Source organism: Phocoena sinus, chromosome 5 (assembly GCF_008692025.1).
Source record: "Phocoena sinus isolate mPhoSin1 chromosome 5, mPhoSin1.pri, whole genome shotgun sequence".
Lineage (NCBI taxonomy): Eukaryota > Metazoa > Chordata > Mammalia > Artiodactyla > Phocoenidae > Phocoena > Phocoena sinus.
The window spans coordinates 137,293,235-137,313,971 of NC_045767.1; the positions used below are offsets into that span (position 1 = coordinate 137,293,235).

The 20,737-nt window shown below is 40.1% G+C and overlaps 1 protein-coding gene across 3 annotated transcripts in view; it reads right to left on the minus strand.

The window, feature by feature from the left end:
• RXFP1 (relaxin family peptide receptor 1) overlaps positions 1–19,796 on the minus strand; it is a 64,781-nt gene extending 44,985 nt beyond the window's left edge. For 2 of the 3 annotated variants that reach the window (XM_032632738.1, XM_032632736.1), the window contains exon 1: positions 19,673–19,790. The gene's annotated coding sequence lies outside the window, so the exon portion shown is untranslated. Of the gene's footprint in view, positions 1–19,672 lie in introns of all 3 variants that reach the window. The other variant, XM_032632737.1, reaches the window with a different exon arrangement.
• Between the last annotated feature and the right edge of the window lie 941 nt (positions 19,797–20,737).

Here is a 20,737-nt window from a genome sequence, read left to right on the forward strand (position 1 = left end):
CATTCTTCTCTGTAAGAAATCTCTTTTTTCTTAAGCAAAAGCAAAAAAAAAATCTAGAGTGGTTTCTCTTTCCTCCTTCCAGAAGGGATTGCAGATAACAGAATCTCAAGGATAGTAAGGTTGGGCTGTTTATCTGACCTGGATGGTTTTGAAGATAACAGTAGTCCTGTCACCATTACAAAATGGTACTTTCATAGTTTATGGCACACAGCAACCAAAAATAGTTGTTTCAATGATCACTCTTGGCTTCCTGGATTATGAGCCTCTTGGAAGGATAGACTCTGGCAAAGTGGATGCTATGGTAAACTCATCAGAATGAAAATGAGAAATGTCAAGGGCTGTGGAATGAGATGACTATGGAGATGGCCCCAGAGAGATTAAGGAAAGAAAATGACAAGCTCAGGGTATGAGGTCATCAGCTCAAGAAAATTCAGAGAACCAGGGAGCTGCCATGACTACCCTAAGATAATCTTTTGTCTCTTGGGACCTCAGGACTCAGATAGAAGCTGATCCAATGGGTTGCTAAGGTTACAACATAAGCTGGATTCACATTTTGTCCTGTCTTTTAAGGGCACATTAGGACACTGACTTGGAAAGAGAGGGACCCTGCGAATTGTGATGGGACTTTTGAACATGTTCAGTTGAATTTGCAAACCCTAAATCCTCATCCGACTGAGCCTTCCTGCCCAGCATAAATGGGTCCCTTCCCCTGTCTGACCAGGTTACTTTTTTGTTGGAGGCCTGCTAGTTACTTTACTTGACGAAACTAACTTGTCAACTCTCCTAGTAACTCCATTTCGTCATTATTGCGAACTTTACTTACAGATGGAAAAACTGATTCTGAGAACTTTAAGTGATTTGACTAAGAAAGAGAATTATTAAAAATAACGAAAGAATTAAAATAATACCATTATTTTAATGTTTTCTTTTCTAGGTCCAAAGATGATTGAATCAGTTTATACTCCTCTTATAGAAATTCCAACTTTTATACGACATTGTCTTTAAATATTTAGCTGTTACTATCTGTTACCTATTTATTGTTCTATTGCCTGTTTCATTTCCATTCTTGAGGCTCTTACATCAGCATTGTGTGAATTATACAAAAAATTATTTAACAACCAGAAGTAGTTATTAACTTGAATTTAAGCTTATCATTATTATTAGTATCCATGGATCAATGGAAGTATTGTGAATCATTTGTAAAAAAAATTTTTTAAAAATTAATTTTCATACTAATGTTATGAATTTTTATACATTTATAAACGTTACAGATGAAACACGTGGTAAGATAAGTCTTTTGGCTCTGGGTATGTTGAGGCACTGATTATTTTTACAGACGAGTTTTTGTGTATCTACAGAGTGAGGGTGGAAAGGTCTGAAGGACTCAACCCCGCAGGCTGCCAGGGCCTGGTTGGGGGGCGGGGGAGAGGGCGCCCATGCTCACATTTGTGTCCTGACCCATCCTCCTGGACCTCAGAACACAGCGATGGGACGCAGGTGAGGTGCTGCATCGCAGGGCTGGACCTGTATTCGCGGGTGTTGTCTCACTGCTGCTGCGACATTCATGAGACAGAGTGGTTGGGTGACCACTGGAAGACGTTGCTTTTCCTTCTCTCTTGTTCTTCAGCAGGCCCTGTATTTAACTGAGCTTTTCAAGTGAACTGTTGCAATTTGCTGCATTCTTACCATTAATAGGTGGTGCAGTGCTTAACATCTGTTCTAGAGGGGTTCACTATACCTGGTGTAGTTGCAACGCTTTAGTCCAACAAATCCAAGTGATGTAGTTATTTATGCTACTTCTCTGTCTCTTTCTCAATCTTATTATTTTCTCTCCTTTTCTACCTCATTGTACCTCAACACACACACACACACACACACACACACACACACACACACACACACACACACAGACACAGAGTTGAAAAGAGAGGGAAAAGAGAAAGAGAGGTGATGGGGAATTTGAGAATGCAGAAGGAAACAGGACAAGACGGCTTATAGTTCTCCAAGTGAGAGCATATGTTTTGCGGGGAGATCTCTTTTTAAATAGCAGCATCATCAAACAAACAAGCTTCTTTGCAATTAGCATTTACCTTCTTCCCTGCCTTCCCAAAGCATTTTCTTCTTCCCACCCATTACTTCCTCTCACCAGAAAGCAGGAACACAGAACATAGAAGATGTAGCCAAAGTTGCAAAGTTGGAAAGTTAGCATTTTTAAGAAAACAGCTTTTGGAATATGTGTTTCTATATCTTAAATCCCATACCCTTCATATTTCAAGGATGTATGGGACAGTGGGCAGAATGGTTTTTCATACTTTACTTGTGATCCCACTGAAATTTGACTCTGAGTTTTCTTGAGGTATCACAAAGTAGAGAGCACAGTACAAGAGGGTATTGCGTTAGGGGATGTGGTTCTTAGTATGTGTTGGTAGCGCTGTATGAAGAGCATTAAGTATGTATATTTACTAAAAATAGGGTTTTTTAAAACTAAAAACATGTAATGATGTTCTGAATAAGAATGAATGACGTAGACCAAGAAAAATCTGGTCTTACACACTGCCTGAATGAGTATGTGCTAATTCAATGAATGAATGAACGAATGGGTCTCTGTCCTCAAAGACACGTCAGAGAAAACCCAGTCTCCCTGATGTTATAATAAAATTTGGGAACTGGGGCACTTAACAAAAACACAGATTTCCAGGCTCCTCTACTGGAGACTCTGATTTATTTGGCCAATATGGGGTCTGGAGGTCTATATAGTCCATCAATGCCCGGGGGGGAGTCTTACAACAAGTTTTGGAAGAACTGCATTATGGGATTTTCTCTGACTAGAGCCCTTCTCATGTTGCAGTGGAGGACGGCTAGATTTAGCCGAAGAATCCTGTCAATCAGAAGGATCAGATTTCTTTTCCTTAGTAACGTTGCTGTTAACAAGATGAATGCAAGTGGTCCGTAATTTAAGGGCACTTTGCTCATATGTCTTGTTACACTTATTATAATCTGCTTCATACTGTGCCTATTTAGATATGTATTTTATCTCCTTATGAGAGTACGACAGGAATTAATCTTCTTAGCTTATGTATTTTTATTGCCTCAGTGACTTCTAAGGTACTTTTAATATAGTTAAAACATGACTTCTACTAGCTCTCATAAAGTATATAAAATAGTAAATCATTATCTCATTTGCATCTAGTATTAGTTACAATTTATTTTATGGAAAAGTGCGTTAGACACACCAATCTGAGTTCTGGAGAATGCATCTCTCTTCTCCATGCTCTCGCATTCCCCGGCATTGGCGCCGGGGGTGGGTGTGTGGCGTGTCAAGGGTTGACGTCTGGATGGGAATGGGAAAGGTCCAAGTTTCTTGAAGGCACTGCATAGTTGTGACGGTGCTATATTAGGCTTTCCTCAAACTGCTTCCCAGGATTCTTCTTGAGAAGAGAGTTCTGTGGTTAAATATGTTTGGGAAATGCTGAATCCTGTATCCCCACTTGGAATTAATAATGCAGGCTAGTACGATGAAAGGAAATCAGCCTCAAAGAAATAGCTTTAATTTTGTTTAACCCTTTTATATGCCATATTTTAATACATGTTGGGAACTGTTTGCTTCTGTATTTGCACAAAAAGACTCACAGACTTTGAGAATGAACTTACGGTTACCAGAGGAGACGGGTGGAGGGGAGGGAGTTTGGGATTGACATGTATACACTACTATATTTAAAATGGGTAACCAACAAGGACCTACTGTACAGCACAGGGAACTCTACTCAATGTGATGTGGCAGCCTGGATGGGAGGGGAGTTTGGGGGAGGATGGATACATGTATATGTATGGCTGGGTCGCTTTGTTGTGAAACTATTACAACATTGTTAATTGGCTATACTCCAATATAAAATAAAAAGTTAAAAATAAAAGTCTAGATGAGTGGTTTTCAAAGTGCAGATCTGGGACAAGTAGCATCAGTATCACTTGGGAGCTTCACAGAAAAGCAAATTCTTGGGCTCCACTCCAGGAGCTTTCAATTAGAAACTCTGTAGATGGGGTCCAGCATTCTGCATTTTAACAAGCCCTCCAGCTGATCTGATACCTGCTAACGTCTGAATTAATCACTCTAATTAATCACTTTCAAGGGGTTCTGAATTTGGTAATAAAATTGTCTGCGTTGGGAAGTGAATCATTTCAAAACTTTGACAGGTGTGCTACTCACCCACTGTGTTAAAATGCAGATTTCTGGGCCCCATTCTTACCTACTAGATCAATGTTTCTGGGGGTGGAGCTCAGGACTCTGCACCTCTCACCAGCCAGCTGTGCCAGATCACGGTCCCCAAACAGTCCTGTAGGTTTGCAGGGGTCATTCCTGGGCTCCTTTCATGTTTGGATTTTGAGTATTCAAAGTCGAGGGACTCATGCCTCTGTCAGAGAGGGAGCCAGGACAAAGAAGGGTGCCATGATGCTGTGTGTTAAATGTTCTACACTTTGATGAAACTGAAGGCATAAATCCTATTGGCTACAATGCGGTTAATTTATAAAGTGTGGATTTATGCCAAGCAGAGGATCCCTGATTCTCAGATATTTCCTCAATTCTCAGCACCCATTCTTGGGACACAGTGGAACATCTCTTTCTCAGAAATTAATGATGCCCAGAGTAGAGGTGCCCTGGGCCATTAAAATAGACCTTGAGGTGTCGCCTGGTCAGACAGACCAATTCATCAGACCAGTAGTGTGAGATCTCCTTGAATTTGAATGACAATAGCTGTTTGCTGACGGAATACATATGCCTCTTTCTGGGTACTTTTATTTTATTTTTTAAATTAATTTTTATTGGATGATAGTTGATTTAAAATGTTGTGTTAGTTTCTGCTGTACACAAAGTGAATCAGTTATACATATACATATATCCACTCTTTTTAAGATTCTTTTCCATATAAGTCATTACAGAGTATTGAGTAGAGTTCCCTGTGCTATACAGTAGGTCCTTGTTGATTATCTATTTTATATACAGTAGTGTGTATATGTCAATCCCAATCTCCCAATTTATCCCTCCCTGCCTTTCCCACTTGGTAACCATAAGTTTGTTTTCTACATCTGTGACTCTATTTCTGAGTACCTTTAGAGGCAACTCTGAAGAAATTAAGGCTGTGACATTATCCCGGGGATGTTTTAAAAGAAATTGAAGCCACTACAGAAACTGTCTTTTGTGTCCTATCTCATAGGAAGCGTTCTGAGCTGAAAGTCTTTGTGGAGTTAACTTAAACATCTTTGAAGCATTGTTGGATAAACATATTTGAAGTTAAAACGAGGTTTGTATTTATAGAAAAGCCAGGGGTTCAGCTACATGCATTTTTCCAACTCTATTTTGAGAATAATAAATAGGAAACCAGTCATTTTTGAATGTACAATGCATAGTTGTGTATCAACACACGTATTTATGACTTGTGTCACTTTCCCTCCTGTCTTTTTGACCTTAAAAAAGACAAACTACCAACTTTAATGGAATATTCTAAAATGAGAACAGGGAAGTTCTACATCAAACTGCCTGGCATTGCCATCATCCTGACAGCTGTGTAAAAGGAAATGAAGGGATATTTAGTGTTCCAGAATTTTAAATGCAGGCCCAATTAAAAATTAAAAGGATCTTTGAATACACTTCAAACATTCTTATAATCCTATTAAAAGGTATGTATCATCACCATCATACCCATAAATAAATACTGTTTGTCTAATTCTCATAGATTAGTGACAGGCAAATAATCGGGGTTATTAATAAAGTTTCCTTTCCCTTGAATTCCTTGCACTCTGCCCTTTTCCTATAGCAAGAGGCTAGAATTTTCCACCTTCATTGCCTTGGAAAAGGGATGACACAGATGTCTGCAGATAACAAAAGAATCAAATTCTTAGTATTTGATTGTCAAAGGCCCAGGTTTGAGCACTGACAATAGATGAGGAAAAACAAATAAAGAAGAGCTGGGCTCTGCTGTTCCCAGACCAGACGAGAGACTTGGACCAGAAAGGGAGAGGGGAAAGGTCTGCCTGGGCTGAACCAGGGGGAAATCAGAAACTCCTCACCTTCATTATATTTGCAAAGATCCTATTTCCACATAAGGTCACATTCTGAGGTTCTGGGTGGACATACATTTTTAGCAGATTCTGACTTACTGCATCACCCAAAATGTATTAGAGGAAGCTTCCGTTTTCCCTGTGGATCAAAGGAATACAAATACGGAAACAGAGGAACCAATGTCTGCATCCTTTTCCTGTAGACAAGGCTGTTAAAGTGCAGAGCAGGGTGATGTCCAGAGGCTGCCGAGGCGAGCATCTGAACTTGGGTCTTCATGGTGGAGTGATTCAACCTGCCTGCAACTGGGATGAGGATAGGTTAGCATGACTGTGATGGGGAGCCTTTTTCTGCACGGCCATTTGTTTATAATACAGAAGGAGTGCTAGCAAATTCTAATCTGGAAACTCAAAGAGTTCCTTTAAAATAAAAGCCTGGATGTAATCAATAAATTTCATAGCATTTGAGAATTTGATGGTACTTTATTTTATTTTTTAAATACATATACATATATCACCATATCTCCTCCCTCTTGCATCTCCCTCCCACCCTACAAACCCCACCTCTCTAGGTGGTCACAAAGCACCGAGCTGATTTCCCTGTGCTATGCGGCTGCTTCCCGTTAGCTATCTATTTTACATTTGGGAGTGTATATATGTCAATGCCACTATCTCACTTCGTCCCAGCTTACCCTTCCCCCTCCCTGTGTCCTCAAGTCCATTCTCTACATCTGCGTCTTTATTCCTGTCCTGCCCCTAGGTTCTTCAGAACATTTTTTTTTTTTTTTTTTTTTTACATTCCACATATATATGCTAGCATACGGCACTTGTTTTTCTCTTTCTGACTTACTTCACTCTGTATGACAGACTCTAGGTCCATCCACCTCACTACAAATAACTCAATTTCATTTCTTTTTAAGGCTGAGTAATATTCCATTGTATAGATGTGCCACATCTTCTTTATCCATTCATCGATGGACACTTAGGTTGCTTCCATGTCCTGGCTATTGTAAATAGTTCTTCAGTGAACATTGTGGACATGGCTCTTTTTGAATTATGGTTTTCTCAGGGTATATGCCCAGTAGTGGGATTGCTGGGTTGTATGGTAGTTCTATTTTTAGTTTTTTAAGGAACCTCCCTTCTGTTCTCCATAGTGGCTGTATCAATTTACATTCCCACCAAGAGTGAAAGAGGGTTCTCTTTTCTCCACACCCTCTCCAGCATTTATTGTTTGTAGATTTTTGATGATGGCCGTTCTAACTGGAGTGAGGTGATACCTCATTGTAGTTCTGATTTGCATTTCTCTAATGAGTAGTGATGTTGAGCATCCTTTTGTGTGTTTGTTGGCAATCTGTATATCTTCTTTGGAGAAATGTCTATTTAGGTCTTCTGCCCATTTTTGGATTGGGTTGTTTGTCTTTTGGATATTGAGCTGCATGAGCTGCTTGTAAATTTTGGAGATTAATCCTTTGTCCATTGATTCGTTGGCAAATATTTTCTCCCATTCTGAGGGTTGTCTTTTCATCTTGTTTATGGTTTCCTTTGCTGTGCAAAAGCTTTTAAGTTTCATTAGGTCCTATTTGTTTATTTTTGTTTTTATTTCCATTTCTCTAGGAGGTGGGTCAAAAAGGATCTTGCTGTGATTTATGTCATAGAGTGTTCTGCTTGTGCTTTCCTCTAAGAGTTTTATAGTGTCTGCCCTTAAATTTAGGTCTCTAATCCATTTTGAGTTCGTTTTAGTGTATGGTGTTAGGGAGCATTCTAATATCATTATTTTACATGTGGCCGTCCAGGTTTCCCAGCACCACTGATTGAAGAGCCTGTCTTTACTCCATTGTATACTCTTGCCTCCTTTATCAAAGATAAGGTGACCATATGTGTGTGGGTTTATCTCTGGGCTTTCTATCCTGTTCCATTGATCTATATTTCTGTTTTTGTGCCAGTACCATACTGTCTTGATTACTGTAGCTTTGTAGTATAGTCTGAAGTCAGGGAGTCTGATTCCTCCAGCTGCGTTTTTCTTTCTCAAGATTGCTTTGGCTATTCGGGGTCTTTTGTGTTTCCATACAAATTGTGAAATTTTTTGTTCTAGTTCTGTGAATAATGCCATTGGCAGTTTGATAGGGATTGCATTGAATCTGTAGATTGCTTTGGATAGTATAGTCATTTTCACAATGTTGATTCTTCCCATCCAAGAACATGGTATATCTCTCCATCTGTTTGTATCATCTTTAATTTCTTTCATCAGTGTCTTATAGTTTTCTGCATACAAGTCTTTTGTCTCCTTAGGTAGGTTTATTCCTAGGTATTTTATTCTTTTTGTTGCAATGGTAAATGGGAGTGTTTCCTTAATTTCTCTTTCAGATTTTCCATCATTAGTGTGTAGGAATGCAAGAGATTTCTGTGCATTAATTTTGTATCCTGCTACTTTACCAAATTCATGGATTAGCTCTAGTAGTTTTCTGGTAGCGTCTTTAGGATTCTCTATGTATAGTATCATGTTATCTGCAAACAGTGGCAGCTTTAGTTCTTCTTTTCCAGTTTGGATTCCTTTTATTTCTTTTTTGTCTCTGATTGCTGTGGCTAAAACTTCCAAAACTATGTTGAATAACAGTGGTGAGAGCGCACAACCTTGTCTTGCTCCTGATCTTAGTGGAAATGTTTTCAGGTTTTCACCATTGAGAATGATGTTGGCTGTGGGTTTGTAATATATGGCCTGTGTTATGTTGAGGTAAGTTCCCTCTATGCCTACTTTTTGGAGGGCTTTTATCATAAATGGATATTGAATTTTGTTGAAAGCTTTTTCTGCAACTACTGAGATGATCATATGGTTTTTCTCCTTCAATTTGTTAATATGGTGTATCACATTGATTGATTTGCGTATACCAAAGAATCCTTGCATTCCTAGGATAAACCCCACTTGATCATGGTGTATGATCCTTTTAATGTGCTGTTGGATTGTGTTTGCTACTACTTTGTTGAGGATTTTTGCATCTGTGTTTATCAGTGATATTGGCCTGTAGTTTTCTTTCTTTGTGACATCTTTGTCTGGTTTTGGTATCAGGGTGATGGTGGCCTCGTAGAATGAGTTTGGGAGTGTTCCTCCCTCTGCTATATTTTGGAAGAGTTTGAGAAGGATAGCTGCTAGCTCTTCTCTAAATGTTTGACAGAATTCGCCTCTGAAGGCATCTGGTCCTGGGCTTTTGTTTGTTGGAAGATTTTTAATCACAGACTCAATTTCAGTGCTTGTGATTGGTCTGTTCGTATTTTCTATTTCTTCCTGGTTCGGTCTTGGAAGGTTTTGCATTTCTAAGAATTTGTCTATTTCTTCCAGGTTGTCTATTTTATTGGCATACACTTGCTTGTAGTAATGTAGTATCAGTTGTTACTTCTCATTTTTCATTTCTAATTCTATTGATTTGAGTCTTCTCCCTTTTTTTTTTTTTGAGAAGTCTGGCTAATGGTTTATCAATTTTGTTTATTTTCTCAAAGAATCAGCTTTTAGTTTTATTGATCTCCGCTATTGTTTTCTTCATTTCTTTTTCATTTATTTGTCATATGATCTTTATGATTTCTTTCCTTTTGCTTCCTTTGGGTTTTTTTTTTTTGTTATTCTTTCTCTAATTGCTTTAGGTTTAAGGTTAGGTTGTTTGAGATGTTTCCTGGTTCCCGAGATAGGATTGTATTGCTATAAACTTCCCTCTTGGAACTGCTTTTGCTGCATCCCATAGGTTTTCGGTACCGTGTTTTCATTGTCATTTGTTTCTAGGTACTTTTTGACTTCCTCTTTGATTTCTTCAGTGATCTCTTGGTCATTAAAGAGTGTATTGTTTCGCTTCCATGAATTTGTATTTTTACAGATTTTTTTCCTGTAATTGATATCTAGTCTCATAACGTTGTGGTCAGAAATGATACTTTATACTATTTCAATTTTCTTAAATTTACCAAGGCTTGATTTGTGACCCAAGATATGATCTATCCTGAAGAATGTTCCATGAGCACTTGAGAAGAAAATGTATTCTGTTATTTTTGGATGGAATGTCCTATAAATATCAATTAAGTCTATCTTGTTTAATGTATCATTTAAAGCTTGTGTTTCCTTATTTATTTTCATTTTGGATGCTCTGTCCATTGTTGAAAGTGAGGTGTTAAAGTCCCCTACTATGATTGTGTTACTGTCGATCTCCCCTTTTATGGCTGTTAGCATTTGCCTTATGTATTGAGGTGCTCCTATGTTGGGTGCCTAAATATTTACAATTGTTATATCTTCTTCTTGGATGGATCCCTTGATCATTATGTAGTGTCCCTCTTTGTCTCTTGCAGTAGTCTTTATTTTAAGGTCAATTTTGTCTGATATGAGAATTACTACTCCAGCTTTCTATTGATTTCCATTTGCATGGAATATCTTTTTCCATCCCCTCACTTTCAGTCTGTATGTGTCCCTAGGTCTGAAGTGGGCCTCTTGTAGACAGCATATGTACGGGTCTTGTTTTTTTATCCATTCAGCCAGTCTATGTCTTTTGGTTGGAGCATTTAATCCATTTACATTTAAGGTAGTTATTGATATGTGTGTTCCTATTACCATTTTCTTAATTTTTTGGGTTGGTTTTTGTAGGTCTTTTCCTTTTCTTTTCTTTCCTGCCTAGAGAAGTTCCTTTAGCATCTGTTGTAAAGCTGATTTGGTGGTGCTGAATTCTCTTAGCTTTTGCTTGCCTGTAAAGATTTTAATATCTCTATTGAATCTGAATGAGATCCTTGCTGGGTAGAGTAATCTTAGTTGTAGGTTTTTCCCTTTCATCACTTTAAATATGTCCTGCCACTCTCTTCTGGCTTGCAGAGTTTCTGCTGAAAGATCAGCTGTTAACCTTATGGGGATTCCCTTGCATGTTATTTGCTGTTTTTCCCTTGCTGCTTTTAATATTTGTTCTTTGTATTTAATTTTTGGTAGTTTGATTGATATGTGTCTTGGTGTGTTTCTCTGTGGATTTATCCTGTATGGGACTCTCTACACTTCCTGCACTTGATTAACTATCTCCTTTTTTTCAACTATAATCTCTTCAAATATTTTCTTGGTGATTCTCTTTTTCTCTTCTTCATCTGGGACCCCTATAATTCGAATGTTGGTGGGTTTAATGTTGTCCCAGAAGTCTCTGAGACTGTTCTCAATTCTCTTCATTCTTTTATCCTTATTCTGCTCTGCAGTAGATATTTCCACTATTTTATCTTCCAGGTCACTTATCCTCTGCCTCAGTTATTCTGCTACTGATTTTTTCTAGAGAATTTAAAATTTCATTTATTGTGTTATACATCATTGTTTGCTGTTTAGTTCTCCTTGTTAAACATTTCTTGTATTTCTCCATTCTATTTCCAAGATTTTTGATCATTTTTACTATCAGGACTCTGAATTCTATTTCAGGTAGACTGCCTATTTCCTCTTCCTTTGTTAGGTCTGGTGGGTTTTTACCTTGCTGCTTCATCTGCTGTGTGTTTCTCTGTCTTCTCATTTTGCTTAACTTACTGTGTTTGGGGTCTCCTTTTCGCAGGCTGCAGGTTAGTAGTTGCTGTTGTTTTTGGTGTCTGCCCCCAGTGGCTAAGGTTGGTTCAGTGGGTTGTGTAGGCTTCCTAGTGGATGGCACTAGTCCCTTTGTTCTGGTAGATGAGCATGGATCTTGTTTTTCTGGTTGGGCAGGTCCACGTCTGGTGGTGTGTTTTGGGGTGTCTGTGACCTTTTTATGATTTTAGGCATCCTGTCTGCTAATGGGTGGGGTTGTGTTCCTGTCTTGCTAGTTGTTTGGCATAGGGTGTCCTGCACTGTAGCTTGCTGGTCGTTGAATGGAGCTGGGTCTTAGCGTTGAGAGGGAGATCTCTGGGAGAGTTTTTGCCGTTTGATATTATGTGGAGCCAGGAGGTCTCTTGTGGGCCAGTGTCCTGAACTCGGCTCTCCCACCTCAGAGGCACAGGCCTGACAATTGGCCGGAGCACCAAGACCCTTTCGGCCACTCGGCTCAGAAGAAAAGGGAGGAAAAAAGAAAGAAAGAAAGAATAAAATTACATAAAATAAAGTTATTAAAATAAAAAATAACTATTAAAAAATTAAAAAGTAATTTAAAAAAAGAAAGAAGAGAGCATCCAAACCCAAAAACATATCTACCAATGATAACAATTCCTAAAACTATACTAAAAAAAAAAAGAAAAACAACGGACAGACAGAACCCTAGGACAAATTGTAAAATCAATGCTTTACAGACAAATGACACACAGAAGCATACACATACACCCACACAAAAAGAGAAAAAGGAAAAAAATATATAGCTGCTCCCAAAGTCCACCTCTTCAATTTGGGATGATTCGTTGTCTATTCAGGTATTCCACAGATGCAGGTACATCAAGTTGATGGTGGAGCTTTAATCCGCTGTTTCTGAGGCTGCTGGGAGAGATTTCCCTTTCTCTTCTTTGTTCGCACAGCTCCCGGGGCTCAGCTTTGGATTTGGCCCCGCCTCTGCGTGTAGGTCGCCTGAGGGCGTCTGTTCTTCGCTCAGACGGGACGGGGTTAAAGGAGCCGCTGATTCGGGGTCTGTGGCTCACTCAGGCCGGCGGGGAGGGAGGGGTACGGAGTGCGGGGCGGGCCTGCGGCGGCAGAGGGCGGCATGACGTTGCACCGGCGTGGGGCGCGCCGTGCGTTCTTCCGGGAAAGCTGTTCCTGGATCCCGGGACCCTGGCAGTGGCGGGCTGCACAGGCTCCCCGGAAGGGGGTTGTGGAGAGTGACCTGTGCTCACACACAGGCTTCTTGGTGGCGGCAGCAGCAGCAGCAGCCTTAGCGTCTCAAGCCCGTCTCTGGGGTCCGCGCTTTTAGCCGCGGCTCGCGCCCATCTCTGGAGCTCCTTTAAGCAGCGCTCTGAATCCCCTCTTCTCGTGCACCAGGAAACAAAGAGGTAAGAAAAAGTCTCTTGCCTCTTCGGCAGGTCCAGAGTTTTCCCTGGACTCCTCTCGGCTAGCCGTGGCGCACTAACCCCTGCAGGCTGTGTTCACGCCGCCAACCCCAGTCCTCTCCCTGCGCTCCGACCGAAGCCTGAGCCTCAGCTCCCAGCCCGCGTCCACTCCGGCGGGTGAGCAGACAAGCCTCTCGGGCTGAGTGCCGGTCGGCCCTGATCCCCTGTGTGGGAATCTCTCCGCTTTGGCCCCCGCACCCCTGTGGCTGCGCTCTCCTCCGCGGCTCCGAAGCTTCCCTGCTCCGCCACCCGGAGTCTCCACCCGCGAAGGGGCTCCTAGTGTGTGGAAACCCTTCCTCCTTCACGGCTCCCTCCCAGAGATGCAGGTCCCGTCCCTATCCTTTTGTCTCTGTTTATTCTTTATTCTTTTGCCCTACCCAGGTATGTGGGGAGTTTCTTGCCTTTTGGGAGGTCTGAGGTCTTCTGCCAGCGTTCAGTAGGTGTTCTGTGGGGGTTGTTCCACGGGTAGATGTCTTTCTGGTGTATCTGTGGGGAGGAAGGTGATCTCCGCGTCTTACTCTTCTGCCATCTTGAAGGTCTTCAATCCTTTGCTATTTTTAAAGTGCTTCAGGTTATAAGATTCTACTTTCCCGGCCAAAATTCTATTTAACGCATACTATAGACCATCATGAGATCGCAAAGCACATTCATTATAATGTTGCTGATCTCCGTTTTCCAAGAGTAGAGAATGAAGGCCGAGAGAAGTAAGATGTGAGGGTGTCAGACGCAGGGACGGAGTCCCACCCCTCTGATGCTATTTTAATATTTCACTTTTACTACCAAGTTGGCACTCAGTTTGAAATCGACAAAGATAATTCCTGAATGAGACTCTCACACCTTTTTGTAATCAGGTTCCCTTGGTATTTACCCAGACCTATTCTCCCAAGTATCTAAGAGTTTTAGCTGAAACACTGAATGGTCCCTCCTTTTTTGGTTCGTCATTGTCACACTAAACACTACTCTAATCAAAGATTTCTTTTTTGGCCTCTTTTCTGATTGCGTCTGTGATAGTTCTGCATGGAGATGAATAAATGGGTTAGTAATATATGGCAGAAACATATGGGAATTATATCAAATGGCATAATTCGGGAAAAATTTGTACATTTCCATATTGGAGTTTATCAGTAAAGATCAAAGGTATAAAAACGGTGCAATCAATTTTGACCAGGACTTCCCTGGTTTGGAGTTCAGTCAAATGTAAACAATTCCTGGGATAGAATGAAAAAGATGTGAACTCCAGAGTAACTGCCAGTAGACATATATATATAAATTCTGTATTGCCCAGATATTTTAGAAAGAAGGGATCCTTGTGAATGCAACTGAAAACTTTAATCATTTTATATCAGAAACTTGATTTAAACTTTTCCTTGCATTGTGTCCATAAAAAATGTTCAGTGATTAGATACCTTATGCTTTTTGTACTGAGATGTTTTACTTTTTAAAAATATTTTATATTCTTTTGTTTTCTGTGGGTTTTCTAAGAGAACTGGAAAATTATAGTCAAATTAGACTACTTGTTTAAGATGGCTGTGATAATACAAAAGTAACAGTTCTTTCTAAATATAATTCGTTTATATTATAGTTCAATCCATGGGGAGGCAGTTTAACTTATTTGATGGTGTTTCATTTTTTTTAAGTGACTTCCTTAAATTTTATTACCACTATTTCCGTTTGACTTTTTTCTCCACTTTAATAATTACTATTGGTGTCAAGGTTAAGTAGCTTAAGGGAATAAGGGAGAGCTTTTTGGAGCTACTTTATTTAGGATGTATCTTTTAAAAGGTCTAACCAAGAAAAAAGTCCCCCCTTCCATTAGAAAAAGATTTTTTTTTTTTTTTTTTTTTTATTTTGCTGTACGTGGGCCTCTCACTGTTGTGGCCTCTCCCCTTGCGGAGCACAGGCTCCGGACGCGCAGGCTCAGCAGCCATGGCTCACGGGACCAGCCGCTTTGCGGCATGTGGGATCTTCCCAGATCAGGGCACGAACCCGTGTCCCCTGCATCGTCAGGCGGACTCTCAACCACTGCGCCACCAGGGAAGCCCAGAAAAAGATTTTTTATTTGACAATATACTAAGCTGTAAATGATCACTCTGAAAGTGATTTTTAGCTGTGGGTTTTCCTTTTATATCTAAGATATTGTATTTTATGTGATTGCAAATATATTTAATGCTGCTTATTCAAATATGCATGAGGTTGACATATTCTGAAAAGGACCAACTTTCTGACATGGTCATTTTAGACCAAATTTAAATATGGATGTCTTAAAAATGAACAGCTGGGGGAGCATAAATTATCCAGACACTACAAAATGAAGGAAAAAACCACAGCTAGTGAAGGAAATTAAAGTAATGAGAAGCAGGAAGGAATAACTACATCTCATAATTTTTATGACCTGGACTGTAAAAATGGTGTGAAATTCTGACATTCCTCTTGGGAAGTTCCAACCCTTTCATGCATGAATAGCAGCACATCTCAACTGGCCATCTTTGAGGTTTTGAGTGTAGTTCAATTTTTTGGAATTTCCAGATGACTGCCACTAGTAGAGTGTCAATTTTTCTTATAGAAACAAAAAAATTGATAATAATTGTAATCTTGGAGTTTGGTAGCAAGCTAGAATGCTTGCATGCCATACTGAAGTCTTGATTTAAGTTTAGTTCTGCTGTGGCTACTGTTTCGCGTGCATCCCTTACTTCCTGCGCACTTGGGTTTAGATCAGTGGTTCTCAAAGTCTGCTGTGCATCTGAATGACACAAAGAGCTTATAGAAACTGCAGGGCCAGTGGCAGAGTTTCTGAGTCCATAGGGCTGGGGTGGAGCCTGAGAACCTGCATTTCTAACAACTTCCTAGATGCCGCTGATGGGTTTGGTCCTGAACTACATTTGGGGATCTGCTGGTCTAGGTGAATTTCAGGAGAGTTATGTGATCCTGGCATAAGAAGACCAGGAACAGGTTAACATAATATTTGTTACAAAGACATGTCTTCGTAAGAGTGGATTATGATTTTCCCCATATTTCCGAAATTGGACGTGGGGATTTTAAAATGTCAACAATGGTGAATACAAAGATTTTAAAAGAGCGTACTCTTTTTCGTTTTTAAAATATTAATTGCTTTCCAAATGTCCCCTGTATTTTTAATAATTAGTAATAGTTGATTAAACAAATGCTGTTTATTTTCACATGCTAATATTTAAGGTATTTATACGTACATGTAGCTAGAACTTATTTGATCCATGCTCTGAATATTTCTTTTTCATAAAAGTTAGTAGTACACACCATTCCCTGCTCACGTCCGAGATCCCTAAGATGATATATTAGCAAGATCTTGGGGACAGACTGCTTACACCACCTTGTCTCAACTTGCTTCATACTTCCCTTCACACCTACAAACCAGTACTTCCCTGGTTTGCAGTCCAATCAAATGTAAAAGTTCCTCGGATAGAATTTCAAAGAGGTGAATTCCAGAGTAACTGCCAAGTATGGTAGTCAGTAATCTGGTCTGCCCAGATTTACTGCGTGCCCGTTACATGACAAGCATTTCTACCCCTGTAACTCGCTTCATCTTCACAATAAATTTGTTACTCCAGTTTCACAGTAAGGAACGGGACTTAGCACAAAGAAATGATTTGCTGAAGTAACAACAGACAGAAAGAGGCGCTTCCAGGATCTGAGCCTGAAACTTCCGATTCCTGGTTGAGGAATCTTGCTACAACTTTGTTTCTATTTTAAAAAGAGATCACAGGGAGATCAGCTCGGTGCTTTGTGCCCACCTACAGGGGTGGGATAGGGAGGGTGGGAGGGAGACACAAGAGGGAGAGGATATGGGGATATATGCGTATGTATAGCTGATTCACTTTGTTATACAGCAGAAACTAACACACCATTGTAAAGCAATTATACTCCAATACAGATGTTAAAAAAAAACAAAAACAGTAAGGCCGACTTAAAAATTGCTTCAAAATTTAAAAGGCTAGATCTCATGTTAAGTGTCCTTACCATAATAAAATTTAAAAAATTTAAAGTATAATGTTGGTATTTAGTATACATTAAGTGCTTAATAAATATTAGTTCCTTGTCAAAAAAAAGAAAAAGAAATCAAAGAAGGTAAGGGAAGGTTGTTGCTGTTGCGATTACTGTCGTAAACTGCTCACAACTACTGATTTTATATGGACAGATTTAGAGTGCTAGTTGGGAGAGACTGATTCCAGCTTGGGATGAAATTGTTTTTCTAGATTTCTGTTTTAGCCAATGGCAGGAATAAGGAAGCTTTTTGCCTTTTAAAAACTCTAAACATTTTGCAGAGCTGTTAAGTTACGAACACTTTTCTTGTTGAAAATGCACATATACACAAATACACGACATTTCATAGTTTTCAGGGGATTTACAGACCCCGCCCGCACCATGCCTGAAGATTTTCTTGATTCTCAGAGTCCACTGACCATAAGATAAAAACCACCCTTCTGGGCAACTCAGCCCAAGGGTGGGGTAGGCGTGGCAGGAATGTTTTTACAGCTACTTGGAAATTAAAAGCAACTCCTTGGATTTTTTTCTTTGGAAGTAAAGGTGTTAAAATCTGTACAGTGAGCAGCTTATAAACTTAATGGAGTGAGCTAAATAATCATTAAAATCTAATTTATGAATACTGAGGTGGATTTGATTTGAAAAAGAATGGAGGACAAGAGAAGGATGAAAATTAGAAGGGGAGTTGAGAGAGTAAAGGAAGGAATGCGGGTGGGCAGCTAGAGAGGAGGAATAGAAGGGGAGACACATGGAAATGACTGACAGGACAGAGAGGGAGAGGCTGTTCACAGACCTGCAGAGAGTGGAAAACACTGCAGGAAGGGGAGGGAAAGAAGAAACAGTTACGGAGGATGCATCTCCAACCTGAGTTTGCTTCCCATTAAGTACTGTTTCCACAAGAGTCATGCCCATGCTTGTCATCAGAATTCAATTCTAAGTTTGAAGAAATAGACCTGAATGTCTTTCCTAGTGTTATATTCTCTCTATTAAAATTTACCAGGATTCAGAGTAATGAACATCCTTCAGGACCAAATATAGAAATCTGCATAATTTATCTCCCCCCCCAAATAAACTACAGTTACATTTTCAGGAGATGGGGGAAAGCTTACCCACCTCCTGAATAACTGTCCCTGAATCAAGAGGACACATACACACACACACCCCTACATACACACATAACTACAAAATCGAGAATGTAGAAAAAAATCACTTCTTCAGATATCAGCTGCTGTTTCAATAAGATAAATAGACAAATCATGGTTGCTCCTGGAAATATTTAAATTAAAAGACAGACCTTCCTAAGGTCATGCAGGTGGGACTCTGAGTCACTGTGAGTTAATATTAATGTCTGTGGGAAAAGCAAATGTAATACCCACTGTGTCAAGCGTGGCTGCAGCCTGCCCTCCCTCTGTCTGAGGTCCTTGCACTTAACTTTGAGCTGCTCTCTGCAGGAGGAGGGCTCCACTTCCCCTGCTGGAACAGGGCTGGCCTTGTGACGTGCTTTGGGAGGGATATGGCAGAAGGGCCAGTGTCCCCAGATGTCTCAGCCCAGGTTGCAGGCACGGGGACAGAGCCAACCCACAGAGGCCCGCAGAGGCATCGAGAAAGCACAGCAGAGGCAAGAGGACCGTGTAGCTCATCTCAGCTGAGCCCAGCTGGGATTGCTGCCCCACAGAATCTGAGCTAATGCATAGGAAAGAATGGATTTTTTTAAAAAAAATGGAAGTATAGTTGATTTACAATGTTGTGTTAATTTCCAGTGTACAGCAACGTGATTCAGTTGTACATATATATGTCATAGTAAGTAAATATATATATATATATTTTCTTTTACAGATTCTTTTCCATTATAGTTTATTACAAGATAAAGAATATATTCCCTGTGCTGAACTCTACTCAGTACTCTGTAATGGCCTATATGGGAAAAGAATCTAAAAAAGCGTGGATCTATGTATATGTACACCTGATTCACTTTGCTGTACAGCAGAAACTAACACAACATTGTAAAGCAACTATACTCCAATAAAAATTAATTAAAAAAAAGAATATATTCCCTGTGCTATACCTAGGTCCTTGTTGTTTATCTATATAGTGGTGTATATGTGTTAATCTCAAACTCCTAATTTATCCCTCCTACAACGCTTTTCCCTTCGGTAACCATAAGTTTGTTTTCTATGCCTGTGATTCTGTTTCTGTTTTGTAAATAGGTCATTTGTGTCCTATTTTAGAGTCCACATACAGGTGATATCATATAGTATTTGTCTTTGTCTGACTTACTTCACTTAGCACGATCACCTCTAGGTCCATCCATGTTGCCGCAAATGGCATCATTTCATTGTTTCTTAGAGCTGAGTAGTATTCCACTGTGTATATATTATGTATACACACGCACAAACATATATATGTGTAAAACCGCATCTTCTTTATAAGAATGGATATGTTAAGCTAGTAAAATAAATGTAAGATTTCCTTAAGTGCCATATATTTTGTATTTCAACTTCGTTTTCTCATTTCTCTCTGTACCGAGAGGTCTCAGCAACTTGACCCTGGTCCTCTGTCCCCTGGTGCTACTGTGACCCGACCCCCGTCCAGCTGTGACTCGGGGCACGCTCACCACAGTTGTCCTCGTCCTCCTGGTTTCCACAGTCGTCCACGCCATTACAGTGGAGCAGCTGAGGCAAGCATTTGGTGGTGTTGCCACAGGGGAAGTAGCCCAGGGCGCATGAGACATCCTGCCCGCTCCCGGGAGCAACTGCGAGGAGGGAGGGGAGAGAGGTTTACCCAAGGCACTGCAAAGAGCGGTTTCCCCACGTTGCACAGACCTTCCTTCTTGTCAGCCTGGCAGGCACCACCGTTCGTATGCAGCCTCACCCTGCGCACCAGCCTGACGCCAACTATTTTCCAAGAACCTCCACCCCTAAAGGATGTTCTTTTCCGTGTCCCCAGAAGATGCCAGGATTCTCCGCTCTTTGCTTTTTCTCATATTTCCCACCTGGAATGTCCTCACCATCCCTCTTTTTCTATGAAATGTCTGCCCATCCTTTACAGTTGAGCTCAATTCCCCTCTTCTCGTTCAAAAATATTTCATCCAGTCATTTTAAAAATCAAGACTTTCTTGCATTGTTACCATTGGCTTAGAATTACGGCTGGTCTGATACTGGGGGAAGAGGAGGGGCGGAAACAGGAAAGCACAGCCCACGCTCACTCATATGGGGGGTAGTTCCTGAGGGCAAGGTCCTGCGCAAGACACCGTGCTGTAGCATCAAATAAAATAGTTCCCGACCCTTTCGCATTGGCTTCCTTTACTAAGTAATATGCATGTCATTTCATGGCTTAGTAACTCACTTCTTTTTAGTACTAAATAATATTCCTTTGTCTGAAGGTACCACAGTTTATCCATTCACCTAAGGAAAGGACATCTTTGTTGTGTACAAAGTTTGGCAATTTTTAATAAAGCTCCTATGAACATCTATGTGCAGGTTTTTGTGTGGAGGGACATAAATTAACTGTGCCATTTAAAACCTCAGATTTGTAGGATTTCAAAGATTATTGTAGAATCCAAGATAATTCTGTTGCTTATTAACTTTACTAAGTTTGTAAATCATTGAGACCTTATAGAATAGTAATAATCAATTATAAAGAAAAAACAGAATAGTTTGAACAGTCAGTAAAGCTTATT